Below are 21,486 nucleotides of genomic sequence, written 5' to 3'. Positions count from 1 at the left end.
AATTGTTTATTTTTAAGCAAAATTCTTAAATTGAAGACATATTAAATTTTTTTTTCGTAGATTGGAATTTGTTTTGTCAAAATTAACCACCTAGCGGTTTTAGTTAGCAGCGTTTTTCTGTCTTTAGTTAAGTTAATCTCTGTTTTTGAGCTGATACAACTCTTTAAATATATTATTTACATTAAATCTATAAAAGGAGCTTGGGAAATACACAAATGACGTCCTTATTCTATAAGAAAAATAAAAATATGACCACCATCTAATTTTAAAAAATATAAAATACGCCACGTCTTTACATCCATCTAAAGCTGACCTTAGAGTTTACTTTGCTACGCTTTCGCTCCAAGGATACAATTTCGCGCGAAAAATTGAATCAATTTGCGTATCTGTGAAACGATTTTAGTTCGACGCCTGTGGATATTGACGATGTTTCAAGGCGCTAGTATTTGTACTCTTTTAGCTATAATCTACAACAAATGCGTCGTCTATAGATGGAATATATTCATACATTAGGAGCGAGTTTATGTTTATGTTTGCTTGCTCTAAAGCCTTTATAATGGTCAGAATTACTTGAAATTCAGTTTTTAGGTGACAATTTAAAAAGTTATGACGTGGGAAAATATGTTTTTTGGCATTAAAAAATAAACACACATATTACGATCTTGTAATATTGTAATATATCCCTTTTACAACGTTAATGTTATATAATATGTAAATGTACATAATTTTCTAGTAAATCAGACACGTTTCTCTGTCCGTTGTCCCACTGGGAGAGATGGCGGTGTACATTTAAAGAACCTGCACTAGTTGTTAATTAAACTAATTTGTAATTCGAGTCGGACCCGAGAGTAATCGGATAGAGGAAGCACAAACTTGGTTCGCTCCGAATATAAATACCGTGTGCGTTGAGTTGCCTAGACCAACTGATTAGTGTTAAAACGTATAGTCTTAGAGTCATCGTAATTTAAATTGATTGAAATTCGAATAAAAAAAATATATAAATAAAAATAGCCTTTACTCGAGTACACTATAACTACAGTAAGTCCATGTCTTTTAAGTTTTTACACTAGTACTCGACCTCCGACGGAGTGAAGGCCTCCTCCAGATTCTTCCATTTGTCCTTATTTGTTGCGACAATTTTCCAGTTTTTTCCCGCTATCCCTTTTATATCATCTTCCCAAGTTTTTGGTGGGCATCCTCTCTTTCTTCTTCCCACTGGGCCCTTCCAAGTAAGGGTCTTTTTGACCCATCTGGCATCACAAATGCGGCCAATGTGACCGGCCAATTTCCATTTTAGCTTTTTTGTATATGTTACAACGTCTTTTATTTTTGTACGGCTTCGTATCACCTCGTTTTTTACTTTGTCTTTTAGTTTCCATTGAAGAATCGAGCGCTCCATACCCCTTTGGCATACTCTAATCGTTTTTGTTAACGCCTTATAAAAAATCCAGGTTTTGCATCCATATGACAGAAATGGAAGTATGCATGTGTCCATGACTGTTCTTTTTATAGTTAAGTTATTGTTGGATTTCAGTACTTCTTTTAAAGCCCAATATTTAAATAATTAGAATAAAAGTTATGAAATCAGTATTGGCTTAGTGACTTCAGCGTGCGGCTCTCAGGTCAGAGGTCGTAGGTTTGTGTCCCCCGGCTGTGCACTAATGGACGTCTTCTTCTGTCTGTGTATCGGGAACAGAAGGCTGATCACCCACTTGCCTATTAAAACAAACCCTACTTGGTAACTGAAAATTCAGGCTTCTAATTTTATCCACAGCGAAGTTATAGGGGGTCGGAGATGATTACGAAACAGATACAGAAATCGAGGCCCAAACTGAAATGGTTATAATGCCCTGTTTTTTTTCTAATATTTAGATCCTATTTGATGTTGAATTTATTGCAGAGATGCTATGAAAAAAGGCATAAAAGTCCTTCCTCCTATCATCCTACATCATCCACAGCAGTGTTGACGTGGTGGCTACAAGCGACTCTTAAACTGTCGGTCAAGCATTCAAACCTTAGCACAACTCGATATTAATTATAATTATTGGCGTCCATGCGTCGGGTTGTCTCTCTCCCTAAATTATGGCGAGGGGGCCGATGACTGGCCATGCGTCATACTCGTGAACGGGTGCTAATTGTGGTGACTGGCCGTACTTGAATTCGTGTACGCGGTGATGTTAGTTATTTTTACTATGTATTTGCATATTGTTTCCACGAGAATGTAAGTACGTGCTCCTATTTCACCATGCCTCCTGCTGGTAGAAAACAAATCTGTTTTTTTAAATTTATTTTCTTATTATTTATTACTTAAGATGTCATGTGGAACATGCTGTAATGGTTGTTTCTGTTGTACTCAATTTGATATCGACAAAGGAGTTTCGGGATGCTCGCTATGTCAGTTGACGGGATACAATCACTTTAGAAGATTAATTTCCAGTAAAAATTGGGCAATTAATAAAAATATCGGCTGCGTTCAGAGCCCAAAATAAAATGGAACATGTTGAAACATTGTTTCACAAGTCATGTCAATGATTTGAACGTGGTGTAGGATTTTCTCCTAGACTAAGCGCTCAAATCTCATGAAGTATTCCTGCGGGAGGCGGAGGGCAGTTCACAGTTGATTCACGATCGCCCGCTTTACTGCGCACATCAAAACGCCCAGTAAAAGCTGAGATACGTTAGCGCACAGCTATTCATCACAGTTTAAAGGTCTTAGCAATTACATTGACATACATAGCAATATTTTTCTAACGCACGTATGTACTTAAGATATGTAATGAATGATCTAAGGTATCTCTAATGAAAAATGGTTGCCCGTTTTTGTAAGTTCAAATGTAAGGTGTGGACGCTTATTTAAATACATCTCTGAGGATGATTTTCTGAATTTTTTTCTAAGAGCAAAATGTTAACTCAATAAAATACTTTCAACTTTTTCTAGGTCAATCGGATAGATCCGAATAGTTGAAAAACATAAAAGCGTTATAAAAATAGGAATTGTTAACCTCATTGTATAGTGGTGAGTGGTGACTTACTTAAACTTGTCACTCCACACTTCGCTTGCTTCAAACTTCTGTCTGCGGCTTTACACAATAACCTTTTTCAAACTTATTTTTTATGAGAACTTGGGGCAAGGGATTATTGGATATCTTCGCGTAACTTCTCGTGATAGAGCAAGTGTAGGTATCGAATTTAGTGTTTTAAACGTTGCTGTTTGGTTTTCGCTTCTTTTCATAATTTTCGAAGTGATTTTATTTATATTTTACAACCAATAAACTTAAAGTGTTTTGCTAGCACGGTGTTCAGGTGTATACATTCTGCATATTGGTGGAAATGTGACGAATGTTATTGAATATGTCAGGAAAATCGTGTCGACTTCGAGATTTAATGCCTTGCATGGCGCAAACAGATAAAATTTTATTGTGAAAAGTGCTAGTAATTACATATTTTTGCTATAATACTACTTAGGAGTACTGCGCATATCTTGTCATTGATATATTAATTAATTAATTAATTTATAGACTTATATCAGAAATACAAAATATATACATTATAACTATTGTTTTGCTTAATCTACGATAACCGATTCTGTGTACCTACACGCAAAAGCCTCCCCCATTGTTCTCAATTTTTCTTTATAGTATACCAATATCGCCCAGGTCTTAGCCTTTCCAGACATTTCCATGGTTTCATCAGCCCACCTTTTGAATTCCCTACCTCTGTTTCCTTTATAGCCCCTTGGTTGCCATAGTGTTACAATTTTGCTCCATTTATCTGCTCCTCTTATGGTATGTCCAGCCCATTTCCATTTTAGTTCTTTTGTATGTTGGTGCTATGCAACGTCAGCAAACCCTGTTTTATCTCTTAAATTCTTCTTTCCATGGCTCTCTGTGTCATCGATATAACTATATAGCAATTATTAAAAGACCTTCATATGAAACGTTTTGTAACAGTTTCAGTAAATTATAAGAATTGACTTATTTGTTTTAAGCAATTTGATACAGTACTCCTAAAAGAGCCATAGAAAAAAACTAACAAAAATTAGGAATTCAAATGGAGTTGTAACAATGTAATGAGAAACTTTATTAATTCTAGTAAATTCTGTGTTGTTCAAAACTCAAATCAAAGCGAAAAACAGAATAATTTTAAGGAAACGGTAAATAACAGTTTCAACTATTTCTCTGAATATTTTATTCACTGAAACAAGTTTCTAACAATTCTCTTCACTTCTCAAAATGCATTTATATTCACGTCAAAGGTAAAAATTTCTTCTATCGAAATATTTAAAGGCGCAAAAAGAGAATTTTGCGCTGAAAAATCTGTTGGGCATAATTGAATATGCTCCAGTAATTTTGGTTCACGCTTTACGGTCAAATTGAAGCAAAATTGACCACGTTACTTTTTTATAATAGAATTTTTCTTCTTTTTTCGAGATTTGGTTTAGACTTCCAGGCTATGATGTATGAATCCGTGTCTGTAGGTATCATGGAGAGATAAAACTAATATCAAATTAGATAACAGACGTAATGTTACGTCAGACTAATAGATCTCTCCTTTCACTTATAGAGCAAGATCCCAGGGCCGCCAGACGTCACGTATTTTCTGACGGATGAAATGTGGACGATTGGGTAGTGTTAGTATGTACTATGATCGTATGCCTACCTGCTAGCTTGGTCAAACGGCCAATTTCCAGGTATCAGGTAATCAAGGTACACAAAAACATTACTTACTTCACGTAAATTCTCATGGCTGATTTTTATATATGTTTTCGAGTGTATAGTTAGAAATAAATTGTCAATACTCCCAGACACTTTCCGTCGGCCATATTGCTTAACAGACGCTTTAAGGGTCTCAAAATATTTAGTCAACTTCACGTAAATTCTGACGCTCCATTTTTATATATGTTCATCCGACAACTATTTTAAAAGCTTTGACAAGAAGACAGACCGATCCAAGGGGCCAATCATCCCCTAAATTAAATTTTAATATCTATGTGAGTGGGAGCGCGAGAGCATTATCTACGCGCATGAGACTGAATGAGACCGACTGCGCTGTTAAAGCCATGAAAATTACTTGAAAAATTATTATTATTCAAAAAGGGCAAGCAAAAGCCGTTTAATATTTTGAAGAAAAATGAAGAGTACCAACAAGCATTTCACCCTTTTGGTACGTTGGATTTTGTTGGTGATGTAGATGAAGAAGAACGTGTATTCAACATAATACAAAAATTTATCTGTGATGTTTACAACGTTCCTGGAATAATTGATGTAGATGCTGCCAGACTACAGCCCTGCGATTCTGTAACTCACTTCACAACTCACACAGCGGTTTTCGCATCAGCGGTCTCTCTCAAATCAGTCGTGAAGCAGTCATTTTATGATTTGACATTCTGATAAACAATAAAGTACAAGCTCCCACCTTTTCAGAATGCCAAATCATAAAATAACTGCTTCACGACTGATTTGAGAGCGACCGCCGATGCGAAAACCGCTGTGTGAGTTGTGAAGTGAGTTACAGAATCGCAGGGCTGTTGTTTATCATTTACATACATGGTATCTGATATAAATGAAGAATTCAATCGAAAGAATTTAAGAAACTTCGATGCCAGTAACTTACCACCTTGTAAAAGTGAGCTTTGGCAACAGTTTCGACGGGCTAGCTTTGGAACAATGCAAGTATGAAGATGATAAATATTTTCAACCCCGAAAACAATGGCTGGACACTACAAGATGGTAAATATGATTTTCATTGGTTCGATGGAGATCAATTACCGGGTTTTGACAGTGAGTCGCTGGAAGAACAATCAGGTAAATTATTTTCGTTTCTCATATTATTTGTATCTTTTTAGTTTTTTCAGACCTTCATTGTTTAACTTGTTTTTTACAGAGGAAGAAAATAAGGATAATGCTGATGATGACGATCACGATTTAGATATTCAATTTCAAGATTGATATTTGATGATGATGATAATGAAGATTAAAAGCCACTGTTAAGAAATATTGAAGAATTAATATTTTTCCACTTTGTTTCCAAATTTCCAATAAATAATTAATTAAATAAAATTGCTGCTATTTAAATATAAGTGGTATTTTAAAAAAATATTTTTTAGTTCTAATTAATAAATTGACAAAAAAAAAAAATGTCGGCTGACTTTAGTATTATTTATTATGTGTCAATTTTTTTCTTATTTTTGTTGCTATAATTTACTTGTCAACAAAAGTTCTAAAAATTATAAAATATCTGTTCAAGTAATTTTCATGGCTTTAACAGCGCAGTCGGTCTCACTCAGTCTCATGCGCGTAGATAATGCTCTCCCACTCATAGAGATATTAAAATTTAGTTTAGGGGATAATTGGCCCCTTGGATCGGTCTGTCTTCTTGTCAAAGCTTTTAAAATAGTTGTCGGATGAACATATATAAAAATGGAGCGTCAGAATTTACGTGAAGTTGACTTAATATTTTGAGACCCTTTAAGCGTCTGTTAAGCAATATGGCCGACGGAAAGTGTCTGGGAGTATTGACAATTTATTTCTAACTATACACTCGAAAACATATATAAAAATCAGCCATGAGAATTTACGTGAAGTAAGTAATGTTTTTGTGTACCTTGATTACCTGATACCTGGAAATTGGCCGTTTGACCAAGCTAGCAGGTAGGCATACGATCATAGTAAATACTAACACTACCCAATCGTCCACATTTCATCCGTCAGAAAATACGTGACGTCTGGCGGCCCTGGGATCTTGGACCATTACCATGTGTCGCGTGATGCAGTAGATAGGTGAGGTAAAGTTTGAGTTAAGAGGACAGATAAAAGAAGTGCTATGAGATAATTTTATAAGAAAATTCTCACAATTATTTTATAGTGTGAACGTGATCCATGATCTGTAAGAGAAGAACAAAAACAAATTGGTTTGCATCAACGATTACAAAGGATGTTTACAGTAGAATATTGTTGTATGAAGGTTCCTGTAACGTTGTACTTTAAAGAGAAAATTTATATAATTTTTGAATTTGTTCAATCGGTTGTTTCTTTATAAATTCTCTTTAAGGATGAATAAAATGGAAAAGTTTTTGTAAAAACCCGGGTATACACAAAAATAAACAAAAATTCTTGTAATATACTTGGAGAAAGTAATAAACACTAAGAGGATAGTTATAAGTTATTTGATTGATCACATATACGACGATTAATTTAGTTCTAGTTTATAAAGTAAATAAATAGTTGCTATAAATGTCGTTAGTATTGACGAATAATATTCGATTTATACAAGTTAGTTCCATATGATTAAAATATGTATTATACACAAACGGTTATATAACAATTATTTTTTTATGAAGAAAAAAATGTACAAGTGTGAATTCAAATTATAAAACATAAAATTCAAAAATAGAACTCTACATAGAAGAATTCACATTGGTATAGGGATAGATATTTATGTAGGGTTAAATAACGATATAAAAAGTAAGTGAATCGAGGTGTCACACGTTCTGAAGAACTAGCGGACCTTGAGTCTGTGTACTAATTTGAGAGGATGTGACGGGGAAGAGTCGGCAAGCACAGAATACAGACGCAATTACCAAATTGACCAGAATGTGGTAAAACAGAAACTTCTAGAATACTCCCAAGAGCAGGTTCGTCAGAACTTTAATATTTTCCATATTTTTGTACGGGTCAGAGTCGTAGTCAATTCGTGCAGTGGATCGAAAAGAAATAGAGGAATTTGAGATGTGGTGTTGGAGGAGAATGTTGCGCATAAGATGTACTACAAATAGAATCAAGACACCAACCAACTAAAGATCACCACAAGACTGTCAACAGCTATGATTTACAAACGGGTGCTTAGCTACTCTGGCCATATTGCGAAGGAGAGAACCAGATAGTCTCGACCAATTGGTAGAGGGAGTATGGGCAGGAGAAATCGCAGTCGAGATAAGTGGAGGAAAGAGCAGTGTGAAGTAAGTAAGTCGACGTATCGGTTAGGGTTAAGGCAGAGAAGATTCAGAAGATATAAAGGAAAAAAGGAAAGATTTCAGAAGAGATAAAGAAAGATTAATGAATGGAATATATTATCGTTTAATTAATTTAACTCTTCGTAATACAAACAAATAGAAATATTTATAAAAGTTTTAGTGTAATTCATTATATCTTTTATATCGTAAATTATATTGTGGTTTTATTCCATTAACGTTTAACACGTTTATATAAAAGCAATTTGTACCAACCCAAAAGTGTCATCCGAGTGACACCATATCCTGTTTTGACTGAAAATGTTTATCGATTTATACAAAAGGAAGTTATAAATCACGCTTACCATTAAAAGCCAAAACAAAGGCAATTTCTTTTTGTTTGTACACTGTGTATGTGTGTGTATGTGTTTGGGTTAAGACTGCAAAATATAAAATCTTTTGTGAGTGTTGCTATGTTTTCGATAAAATTATAATTGATTCAATATTCTAAATATTTCGTTTTTTAATTACATCGATATAAATAACTGTACAACACTACGAATGATTACTCGATAAAAGTAAATATGTCAAGATTTGTGTTTAGTAATATAATACTGTGCATCAGTATTCAATATTACTTCAGTTAAGTAACTTTTATATTAAGTGAATAAATAAAAGTTACAATTTACAGATATTGTCGCATTAAAGTAATGACTGCTGAATAAAAGCCAGAACTCGCAAATTATAAAATGAAGTGCACAAACCAATTAAAAATAGGAAGATGAAAGAAGGAAAACTAGTCTCCGCAATTTTCAACTCATCGACATTGAGTTTAAAAATCGTCGTAAAAACGCTCGGACACAGAGATTTTTCTGCGAAATTTGACTGCATTTACACGCCTCGCCTGCCAGGGCCGTACTCTAATTGATAAAGGCCCAGTGGGACCCTTATTATGCTTTTAATCTTTAGATTGTTTTCACACGCGGCTTACTTTGTGTTACTGCGTAATACACAAACTTTTTAATATAAATAAATACGTAATATAAATAAAATAATGCTTGGCCTACTGCCAACGACAAAAAATGAATAACGACAAAAATAACGAAATTAAAAGTTATTTTAAATTATGTGTGACTTGAAACATTATAGATAATTTGTATATATTATAGTTTTTTGTAACGTTTATGTATTTCGATTCTACCCACTTGTAACAGACTCTTAACTCTAAACCTGTATGTGTTTATGGTTTTAAGCTTACCATGCCCAAACAATTATTGTTTACCAGGGAATCAAACCCGGGATCTTCGCGTAAAGTATATTACCATCTAAATGCACGAACGTGGTATTTTAATATGATATAGTCTGAATCAAATAAATAGATAAGTACAGTAACACAAAATTTCTTAAAAAGATCTATACTACTAAGCATAGGAACAACTGTAAAATTATACGTTTTATAATAAATTTTTTTAATTAAAAAACAAACATTTGTCTAGGGGAGGTAATCGGCAATCATACTTTTAAAGAAGTAAATCTAGAAATTAATTAACTTTTGTGTCACAAATAATAGGGCCTCAGCATTGTGAATTCGTCTTAGGTACGCGTACGTTTTTTGCCTTTTTCCACGCCAGCCATGTTTCTGACTTTTCTTTGTAACGTTATAATCTGAGTGTGTTAAGAGAAAATACAAACGTCTTGTCATGACATTTTTATTTTACGTTTCGCGAATACAATTTCTTTGAGTAGGGTGAGTGACCACTTAAGATTTATTTGCCGTTTCATATAACGTTAAGAGTTTTATTATTGCAAAGTATTTTTGAAATTTAATCAAACAGTAAAGAGAGTATTTTTTTCATATTTTTTTGTAACGAGGTTTTGCACAGGTTTTAAAAGGTTTGACTAACATAATCGTTATTGAAACTTGACAACAACCAGTGGCGTTACAAGGTTTTAAGGTCTAGGCCTCAGATTTCTTTATCTGTTTCATGATCATTTGTCAAACTAAAAGGCAAGTAGTTTATCAGCCTCTTGTGCTTGACATACGCCGTCAAATTTTTAGGTCTAAGGCAAGCTGGTTGTCTCACGATGACTTCCTTCACAATTCGAGCGAATGATAATTATGTTATGTACCACAATAAATTTACAGAACCGCTCTACGGGAAGGAGTCACCATCTTTTTAACGTTGTTACTATTCAAATGCGGACGAACATAAGTCACAAATTCTTCCAATAGATAGCGACACTACAAATGTAGTAAAGGACAATTTTTACGTACGATAAAGTGGCAATGAAAAGAATTTTTATGGGCCTCACAGTAGTTTTATTAGGCGCGTCGTAAACTAACATCTCGTGATCTCCAGCAGTTTGTTGGAATGTTTGTTACAACTATAATGAGTGAACGGAACAGGTATATAAATAAAATAGACTGTTTTTACATTATTTTATTTTCTATGGTTTGTCTTAGTGCATCCTTTGCACAGCACTTTCAGATAATTATTATAATAAACATATTTAGCGTAAAATTGTTTATGGCATTTAAGTGTGCTGCCAAAAAACTCGGCAGAGATTTTTTGTGGCAATGTATCCGTAACTTCAATCGATGGCTTCACATTTCGGACACATTTGAATAACACCTCTTTTGTCGATATAAACGTAAATTTATTACATTATTTTTATATTTCGACGATTGCTTTTCAGCGTGACCTTCTGTTTCATAAATAACATAAAGTTTAAAATTTATATTTATATGTTAATTCTAAGACAACATAAATAAATAAATATAGCCTTTATTGACAATCTTGTAAGTTACATTTTATCTTATTTCTACTTAGTTATTAACGAAATTTAGTTAAAGTAAAAGTAAATATTATTATTTCCCATTAGACACCGGTTTCTTGATTGTCTTGCTCTTCAGCAGAGGCCTCCCCAAGTCTTCTCCACAAAGATCTATCTCTTGCTTTCCTCGCCTGTTTAATATCATCTTCTCATCTACGATGTTGTCTACCTTTACTTCTCGTTTTATGTCTAGGGCACCATTCCATAACTTCTTTGGTCCATTTTTCCGTTTTACTTCTTATCAAATGCCCAGTCTCTAAGACAACATACATGAAATAAAAGATCTTGACCATTGACCATCATCTGCTGCAGTATAGAGGTCACTGTAACAACAAGCACCAGACGAAAAAGGTGAAGAAATTTTTGTGATATTATTCTTATTTTTGTCTTTAATTTTCAGGTTTCTACAATAATGCAGCAATCAAATGGATTCTAGCTTAGGCGAGTTTGCCGCCGGTAAGTGTACTTAATTTCTTATAAGTTTTAAATCACAAATATTTCATTTAAATCACATAATATGTGAAGTGTTAATAATAATATAATGACTGGAGAAGGTGGTGGAAATAAAGAAGCTTACTATAGATTTTTAAACCTATGTATTCATTGAATTTGGGCTTTACGGGAGTTGAAATGTAGCTCTTAATTAAAAATTCAAAAGAATTAATGAATGATACAATTTCGTGTGACGTTTTAATTCCGGACATGTTTAGATGATTGATTAGTTTCCGGGACAAAATGGCTGCCGCTCTGAACAATGCGTATTTTTGGCAGTCCTAAATTGTTTCCTTCGGGATGTTGATAAGGATTAAAAAGGTATTGCGGACGATTCCAAAATATTACATAGAGTTTGGATACCAAGAACGAACGTGCCTATTTGTTACCGACTGCTTTTGGGTTTTAACCAGCTAAAGTAATCCGTGAAACTTTAACCTTTTTAACATTCTCCGACTTAAATAAATAAAAACTTTAGTCATGACAGAAATATACTTGTGACAAAATTGATCTATCGCTAGTCGCTACACTAGGAGAGACCCTGTGTTGTGGCTAACTAGATAACAATTATTCTACCATGGTGCATGTTTAAAACAATTAAAACAAAAGTAGTTTTAGTATAACAACTAATGAAACACAAGTCGTATATGACATTTAAAATAGTGGCAGAGAGTTTATTGCCAGTTCTTCTCTTCCGTTCGATGCCCTTGATTTGAGAACTGGAAGCAAATGTAAAATTAGAAGCATTTAATGGATATTTCTTTTTTGACGTTCATAAGTGTACATTGTCTTACCTATATGAATAAATAATTTTGACTTTGATTAAGTATTTGTAAATCTATGAGTGTGTGTGTGCCTATGTATTTAAGAGTGTGGCTGAGAGTTATATGCATGCGCTGTGTCTGTTTCGGAAGAGTCATGCCAAATAATGTAGTAAGAACTCTGTAGATTCGAAATGCAATTCGGCTAGCGTAATTTATATGTGTTTTGTAAATGTGTATCTGGATTGTTTGACTATCTCAGAATCCATAGATAGGGAGATTTTATTATAAATGAAGGTAACTTGTGACGGTTATACAAAACATTATCCCTAATTGTAGATTATATCATTATACACAAGATGCTATGAAAGTCGGTGCTCAATTAGTGATTGAGTGAGCTTTACCTTACCTTAGTTATGTGTATGTGTTGTTATATATATTTATTGAGATTTTCAGTTGGCTTATAGAATTTTACCACATCCTACATGACATATGTATCTACAGTACATGAAACAAGCTATCTTATCTAAAAAAAATACAATTTCGGTATACATAAATGTTACAATAAATAAAAGAAATAGAAAATACAATAAATATATATATGAATTATAAATAAAATCATCAGTCATTTTTGCTTATTGTTAAGCATAAAAAACAGCGGATTAGATATGAGATACGTACTGAACAATGCTTTCTTTAAAAAACTACTCAAAATTGAAAGAGAGGAAACTAAAATAGCAATAATTATTCAAATAAATATTGCGTTATCTGTTTCTCGGCCATTATGTTAGCAAAAATCATTGCCCTACTATGATAGCGATATGGCATTAATATATCATAATTCAACTAACAATGGTGTCTGCGAGGCATAAAACTTGGAAAATAGCCGGCTGTCCGTGCTCCGTCAATAATTGGTAATGGATGACGTCATCATGTCAAACGTGATCGATTGCCTTGCTCCTTGTCGGATTAAAAAAACATTCGATTAGGCATTTAATGACCTGGTAATTCTTCTGTGATCTTCCGACAATTGTTTTTAGTGTCAGGGTTAAACGAGAAAGGAAATTGGCTTAATGATCTACTGCTCGTATTTGTTCCCTTACGCAAGTGTTATTTGTCTATGGAAGGAAATGTACGGTTTATTTCGTTTTTTAACTTGATCAAAAATGTTTTCTAGTAAGAATAAAGGGCTGATCTTTATAAAGTTCATATTATTTGATGAAAATTTGGTCGACTGTTTATTATGTATATTGTTGAGTAAGCCCACAATGAAAGTCACAATAAATAATGGACCGAAAATTTTCTCACGTTAGGTTCATTTTCACGTGTAACAAGAGTTTTAGATTTGCCGCCAATTCACAAAAACAAATGACAAATGAATGCTAATACTACCTAATACTACATTAGGTTACCAAAGAGTTCTAAAATTTAAATAAAAAAAAAGTTTTCTTTAGCAATGTTTCTAACTGGCCAATTCTAAACATTTACAAGGAAATAAATTTTGCCATCGATGTACAGTCTGGGTTCAATCCCACGCCTTCGTAGTCAAGCATCTCACATTTAACCACTATGATTATGCCATATATATTTATATATATATATTACTGTGTACTGTATATTTTTGTTTTATATCATGTATTGTTTTAATTTTTTTAATGTTATATTTAAATTTATCGCTCTCCTAAACACAATGTTAACAAATAAACATTATTTTATAACTATTAGAAAAAATGTTGAAAATAAAATAAAGGTAAAGATATGTCGATATATTCATTTTAACACTGACGGAATTCATAAGAGTTGCATTGTCCATTATTTTTATCAAAAAGTTGAGGTTAATTTTTTCGTTTATATATCAAATTAGTGTTAAAATAAATAGATTAAAATTTAAAATAGAGGAAAAAAAATTAAGATGACAGTAATTTGAATTGAGCCGTATTGTCATAGCGGCTTCAGTATGCGACTCTCATCCCTGAGGTCGTAGGTTCGATCCCCGGCTGTGCACCAATGGACTTTCTATGTGCGCATTAAACATTCGCTCGAACGGTGAAGAAAAACATCGTGAGGAAACCGGCTTGCCTTAGACCCAAAAAGTCGACAGCGTGTGTCAGCCACAGGAAGCTGATCACCTACTTGCCTATGAGACAAATGATCATGAAACAGATTGAGAAATCTGAGGCCCAGACCTAAAAAGTTTGTAGAACCACTGATTTTTAAAAATTTGAAACAATAATAATGCAGTCCAAGAATAGGTTTTTGTTTCAGATTTCTGCTGTTATCACCATCTGTTTCTTTTCATAAGTAATGACGTCCTTATAATGCTTTCCTTCACCTTACGAGAAATTTAAATTATTATCACACAATATTAGCTAATATAGTATAACTACAGATAGTTGAGTTCAAATACATAGTAGTTGTGTCATTTATCGTTCATTAGAAGTCAACAAATGTTAATCAGATTGAGTCCAAAACTGGGTGTTTTAGCTGTGTAAAAGTAGAATTTTCTACTTAAATCTTTGAAAACAGATTTGAGAAAGCAATGTTGGGACAGTTTTCATAAAGATATCACTAGAAAAGATTTCATGAAAATCATTCTTAACCGTTCTCTTCGTTAAGGTTAAGTCTCGGGGACTTGAAATAGCTATTTGGAGGATTAAATGGGTAATACCGTAACACGATTTCTTCACAATGGCGAGATTTTTCTAAATTTTGCAGTTAGATGTTACATTAAGTTATCGGGATACGATTGAAAAGAATATAGGATTATGTTCTATGTTCTTAAAAAAGGACTCTGGCTCTTCATTTACAGCACCAATACGGTGCAATGCCTTCTTGTATATTGTATATTTTATAAGCAATACATATCTGTGACATAATGTATATGTCACCGTAAAATTGTAAACACCGTTAGATTGTAATCTATCTCGCGAGATTGTAAACTGTCGAAAGATTGTGAACCTCAACGAACTGCTTACAATTTAACGTATTATTATTCGGTAGTTGTAATCTATCGAAGTGAAACCGTCAAATTACAATTTTAAAATTGTCAACTGTCCGAAGGTTGTCCCTGATTGTCGGCTTTATAGTAAACCGTTATATGTCCATAGGTAAATTAATAGGGATGTGAAAAATAATCTATTTTTATAAAGTGAAAATCGATTTTTGTATTCGATTTCGAGTTTCAGTTGAACAGTTATTTAAAAAAAATATTAATATACTAACCTAACCTAACCGAATAATAATAAATATTTTGGACAGACAATCTACCGAATAATAATACGTTAAATTGTAAGCAGTACGCTGAGGTTCACAATCTTTCGACAGTTTATAATATCGCGAGACAGATTACAATCTAACGGTATTTACAATTTAACGTTAACATATACATATCGAAATTTTATTGCCAGTTTTTCTCTTCCGTTCTACGCCCTTGCTTTGAGAACTGGCAGTAAATGTAAAATTAGAAGCATTTCACATATCTTTTATTATTTACGTTCATAAGTGTATATTTAGTTACCTATATGAATTATTTTAGAATTTGAATTTGAGAAGCAACGACTTTGAGGATTTCACATTTCTAGACATTGATTTAACTGATTTTATACTGCTGGTAATTAGGTTAAATAGATTGCAGTAGAATAAAACCTATGTATGAAAAAACTGTGTACTAGTAGGTACTGTGTCTCAGGAAAGCAGTTAGCATATTTTTTATCTATACTGGTTCTTGATATGTATCAGCATAGTGGTTAAGTGTGAGTTGCTTGACTATGAAGGCGTGGGATAGAAGCTAGACTGTGGATCGATGCAAAATTGATTTCCTTGTGCACAAATACCATTATTCGTCCAAAGAATTTGAGGGGATAAATTCGAAAAATAAACTTTTATTACGAAGATTAACGACCTGAACCAAAATATTTTTCTTCCTAAAGAGGCATTAACCTAATAAAAAGCTTTGTTGTTGAACAGGTCAGTACATAAGCTGTCACTTGTCAACTATTGTAACCGGATATACGAGGTGCTAACGAGACCTACTAGCCGTATACTGGACGGGAATAAGTTATAGTTATGTAATATATACACGCGAAACTTGTAATAATAATAATAGCTTTACGATTTAATAAAAACTCAACTAAACTCATTCAACACCAAGGTTTTTGTTCTAGGTCTTCACATATAATTATCAAATCAATGTATAAAAAATACTGTAAAAGCTATTTTAAAAGAGTAAGTATGGAGTTTCTTGCCCATTCTTCTCCAAATGATAATACGGAACGTCACGAAGATTTGCATCGTTTTTGTCGAAGAAAAGGGAGAGAGTGATTGAGATCGATTGAGAGAGAGTGAGATGGGCGAATTAACTTATAGAAATTATATTTTTTAAATTAAAATTTCGTAAAGGGAATTTATGAAATATTAGTATTTTATATTTTATGCAAAATAATTTATTGAAATCTCAAGTGACGAATTGTAAATTAAAATGTCACGTGTTTTTATAATCGAAGGAATAAATTAAAAAAATTAATTTATAATTTGTATTAATTTTCGATACTTTTAAGATTTTAATGACAATTAAATTCCTAACATATTTTCCTTTTTCCCTCCCTCTAGGTCTCGGAAATCTAAAGTTTTAGATTTGTATAAGTATGAACAAGTTAAAAATTAGGTTGCCAAAGAAGTTTCAGTTCTGACATGTGTACTTTGTACGCACGCACTTTTTTTAAATATTTTTAACTTATACTTTTGACCTTGAAAAGTGCTTTATTTAGTAGGCCTAATTGAAATAAATGATTTGACTTTTTTACGCCCTTGACTTAAGAACTTTTTAATTACCGTTCATAAGTGTATTATGTAACAAAGATAAATTAATGATGTCGCGATAATCGTGTCGCGGTGTTTGTGGTTAAACTCCTCCGAAACGGCTCGACCGATTCTCATGAAATTTTGTGTGCATATTGGGTATGTCTGATAATCGGACAACATCTATTTTTCATCCCCCTAAATGTTAAGGGTAGTCCACCCTATTTTTTTTAATTTTAAATTAAAAATGTATTATTATATTAGTATTTATTTTTTTATGATACAGCATTAAAAAATACATACAACCCCTAATTTTCACCCCTCTACGATTAACCCCTATTTTTTTTATTATAAATGATAAACATGGCAAAACGACGTTCGTCGGATCTGCTAGTAGTTTAATAAAATAAGTGTTATTGTTATTTTATTTGAACGAATATAATTTATTACGAAGACATTATGTTTTCATGGAATATATAGGGCTCTAATATTACATAAAAATTTCATCAAATCACGAAGTAGACGCGTAATATATCACGGAATTCACTTCGTAACGAGGCAAACATGTTTACCCTTTGTAAGTCGACGTTTTGTAGTCGACAATCTGTAGACGTGTTATTCGACAACGCAAAGGCACATGCACATCATGCATTTAAAAAGGCAATTGAGTCGTTCTAGTAAAATCATTATTTGTATCAACACGAGGCGTTCAGAATTATGAATATATACTCTGATGTTTAATTCCATAGAATTCTGACAGCTATAATTTTTTGACATCTCAGAGATGGCAAACCTCTTTGGCCGGGCACATTTTTCAATTTCAATACGAGTCTGAACATCTGAGTTTATACATACATTTTATTGTTAGCTAGCTAGTTCGGTGCTCCACATTAAAAGTGGTTGAACGGCGAGTGATAATTACATCTTTTTTCGTCACAAACAGTAAAAAAAGAAGATTTTTTTAAAAGGTTTACTAAACCTGGAATTAGTAGGCAGTGATGCCAGCTAAAGAATAAAATAAAGCAATTAAAGTTAATTCGATATATTGTTCGTGATATTGAAATATTTGTTATACTTGTATTAGGTCACTTGAGTAAGTAAAAATTTAGATTTACCTTTTTGTAGGCAAAACATAAAAATACGTAGCATTTTTTTTATTGCCCTAAAATAGTTCAAACTAATCAAACTTTTTCGGTGGAGAACTTTAATACAATAGGTCGCACGACGAAACCACGCGTGTCAAACAGAAACCGTGAAATAATATTTTGGCATCATCTATTTTCAAGGTGCCACAGGAACGGATCAGATAAGGCGTTAAATGGTTTTTTTTTATCGAGTATGAAGGAGACAGCAATAATATTCGAACGTTCAAATTAAAAAACTTTTATTCCATAAGTTACCACACTCCCGAGTCCCGTGGAAAGTGATTTTTCCAGAAACGTTCATATCACACATACGAGATTAAAATCCAAACGCTTTATTGGACTTAGTACAAAGAATTTGTTTTGAAAAAGAATACATTGGTACCTCCGTACTGTGTAGAAGGTCCCTAACGACGTTTCTCGTTCCGTCCCGTTGCGTTCAAAAGTTAACCCTCTCCACTCTACACGATATTGCTGACTTATTCAACTTGTTGTATTATGTGCAGGAAACTGCTACTTACGTGTGACAAGTTTGAATGATTCGCTAGAGTTTATTTTATAATTATGATACTTCCATTTCCTGGTGCTTTCAGCTTGCAGTGATATGACATAAAATGTTTCTAGTTGGGATCAGAAATTTTATTTTAAAAACTAAGTATGTATACATATAATAGCTAACTAAATCTGTCTTACTATCATGATAGGCGTATATTTATTCTAAAAAATGCGTTTTCAATTGATTTAAGAAACATCTTTTAAGTTATTAACAATTCTTGTTCATAGGATTTGGATAGACACATTCTTCGTCCGTCTTGATAATTTTAGCATTTTTATTGACAAAAGATTGCCAACGCCGGCACACAGATACATTGGTAAAAGAATCACAACATACAATTTTTAATGTGACAAACACATATAAGCCAACATGACATACACGAAGAGATAATACAAATATTAGACAAAACAATTAAAATTACAAGCTGCCATCTTAATAATTCTATTCATAACACTCTCAAAAGTAGTTTTATAACCATTGCCTATACAAGTCTACCTTTGAATGAACTCTAACTTAGTCCAAGTAAACATTCACACTACTCACAACCATTGACATTGAAAACTAAACACATCCATCTCTCTTACGTGTTCATTGTAGGTGAACATATACAACGTAGTTAACTCAGTGGAAACATTAATCTGCAGAGCAAACAATTAATTCAACGGGTAACCCTGTCACCAGCACAGTGACTCGCCGAGGTAATTTATACGTCGAAGACAATGCAGGGATCAGAGGCATGCAAGCTTCAGATACGTCGATGTGGTCGCCATTATTCAATGAGTTTAAATTTTTAAGGTCTTTGTTATGGTGCTGTATAGCCGTAGCATGTGAATGCAGTGCTAACCTCAAATTTTGATATCACACAGTGTCACGAATTTAGTGATGAACGCTGTTAAGTCTAAGAAGTCAAACTCAAACTCAAAATACTTTTATTCATATAGGTAATCAAGTACACTTATGAACGTCAACAGAAAAGATGTTAAATTGATTCTAAAGTTACATTTACTACAAGTTCGCAAGGCAAGAAGAACTGGAAAGAAACTCTCCGCCACTCTTTTATCGCCAAGTTTTGAGTCATACAAATTGTTTGAACTGAAGCAAATCCATCCCAAGGGTTAGGATCATTAAAACAATCGTCAAATTATAAAAATGGCTTTATTGATTAATTTACTTTATATATACTGTAATAATTCTCTAATTTCGACGAAGAGAAGAATAAAATAAAATACTTTAAAATTCAAAGTACATGCTTCATATCATTCCTATATGTCTGTAATATACTGTATCTGAACCGTATACTCTTGAAACACCAGCTTATATTATTTACTAGACGACATATGACGAAATTTTTTTTCCTACATTTAAGTTCACAAAAGAGAGTGCGACTTTACATGAATTACTATCTAGCCTATACAATAATTATGGCTTATAAGTAATAATATGTTGACTAAATTTTCTACAATCCTAATAAATAGACTAAACTAAGGTAATGTTTATTAACAGTCTTAGTGTTCTATAATATTTACACACTATGTTCGTGTGTCCGAGATACCGCACTTGCACTTATATTCATTACACTATGTTTATTAACTCAAAAGGTTTAGTTCTCTGTAGACGTCTTATTTCTGTTGTATTAAGAAGTTGGATAGTGTAAATAAATGGCTGTTTAGAGAATTTTCATACCAATTAAATAATTATATCTATCAATACTTAGATAAATATGCCCATCTATACTAATATTATAAAGAGGAAATATTTGTATGTATGTATGTTATGTATGTTATGTATGTATGGTATGTATGTTTGTAACGAATTGGCTGAAAAATAACTGGACCGATCTTAAAAAATATTTCACCATTTGATTGCTACATTATCACTAATTAATATAGGCTATTTTAATGACAGTAAAAAAATAAGGAACCCTACTAAAACTACAATAATGTTACCCAAGGTATAAAAAATTGCCTATAAAATATCTTTCATCGCATGCGCTGCGAAACTATTGATGATAGAACAAAAAATGTCCCACAATATTAAAGAACATATTAATATCTACAATAAAAAAAAAAAATGTCCACCCGTGCGAAGCCAGGACGGGCCGCTAGTTGATTATATAGACACATACAATCGAAGGATAAGACATACATTTTATAGGAACAGAATAATGAAGTTGATAACATAATCAAATAACTCCACGTTCCTTTACGTCAAACGGACTGTAATCTAAATAAAATGTCAGTTTGAACAATCGAATAAATGGAAAAAAAGAAAATAAAAGCATGGAGCAGCCGAAAGTAAATTCAAACGAGTAATTTTAATTTAATAAATTCAATTATAGAGACGTTTTCGTCAGAGCAAAACGAATTTACTTCAACAATATATCAATTATACCTTAATTTGCAAAGCTATTCAGAATTATATTAAAATTTCGCTTCTACAATTTTGCGACAACCCATTTAGCATACTTTTTACTTTGTCTGTAATATTAAAAAAAGGTAAATGAGAAAGACTTTCCAATTCATATTAGCGTTAGTTTAATCGGAGGTTTTTGTTATAAAATATCTAATATTTTTTGGATTGGCAATTTGAGCAGCTCTATGCTCATTACAGCATATTTGAAATTGTACTACAATACTTAATTATCATAAGACTCTCTGTTTGTGATGTCTGACTGATTATATTTTTGACGTATACTTGAAAACCTATATTCGTACCCTTAGTAAATTGCATAGCTACAAAAAAAAATTTTTTGTTTAACGCCTTTATATTTGTAGCAACATAAATAACCGCTCTTCTTAAGGAGACTAAGTTTACGTAATCGCAAATGTTTCTCCATTTTAAAACTCTATATGCACTTCATACTGTTAAATAATTCTCAAGGAATTCAGCAAAAGCTCTCCAGTCCGATAGTAACAAGTTTTAAAAAAGCATATCGGGTTAAATTCGACAGGCGAT

At 32.7% G+C, this 21,486-nt stretch overlaps 1 long non-coding RNA gene across 1 annotated transcript in view; it reads left to right on the top strand.

The window, feature by feature from the left end:
• LOC125049842 overlaps positions 1–21,486 on the top strand; it is a 68,422-nt gene that overhangs the window by 18,926 nt on the left and 28,010 nt on the right. The window contains exon 2 of the long non-coding RNA XR_007117061.1: positions 11,184–11,239. This is a non-coding gene — a long non-coding RNA (uncharacterized LOC125049842). The remainder of the gene's footprint in view (positions 1–11,183; positions 11,240–21,486) is intronic.

This window comes from Pieris napi, chromosome 5, assembly GCF_905475465.1.
Source record: "Pieris napi chromosome 5, ilPieNapi1.2, whole genome shotgun sequence".
Classification (NCBI taxonomy): domain Eukaryota; kingdom Metazoa; phylum Arthropoda; class Insecta; order Lepidoptera; family Pieridae; genus Pieris; species Pieris napi.
This window is presented reverse-complemented; position numbering and strand designations above follow the sequence as displayed.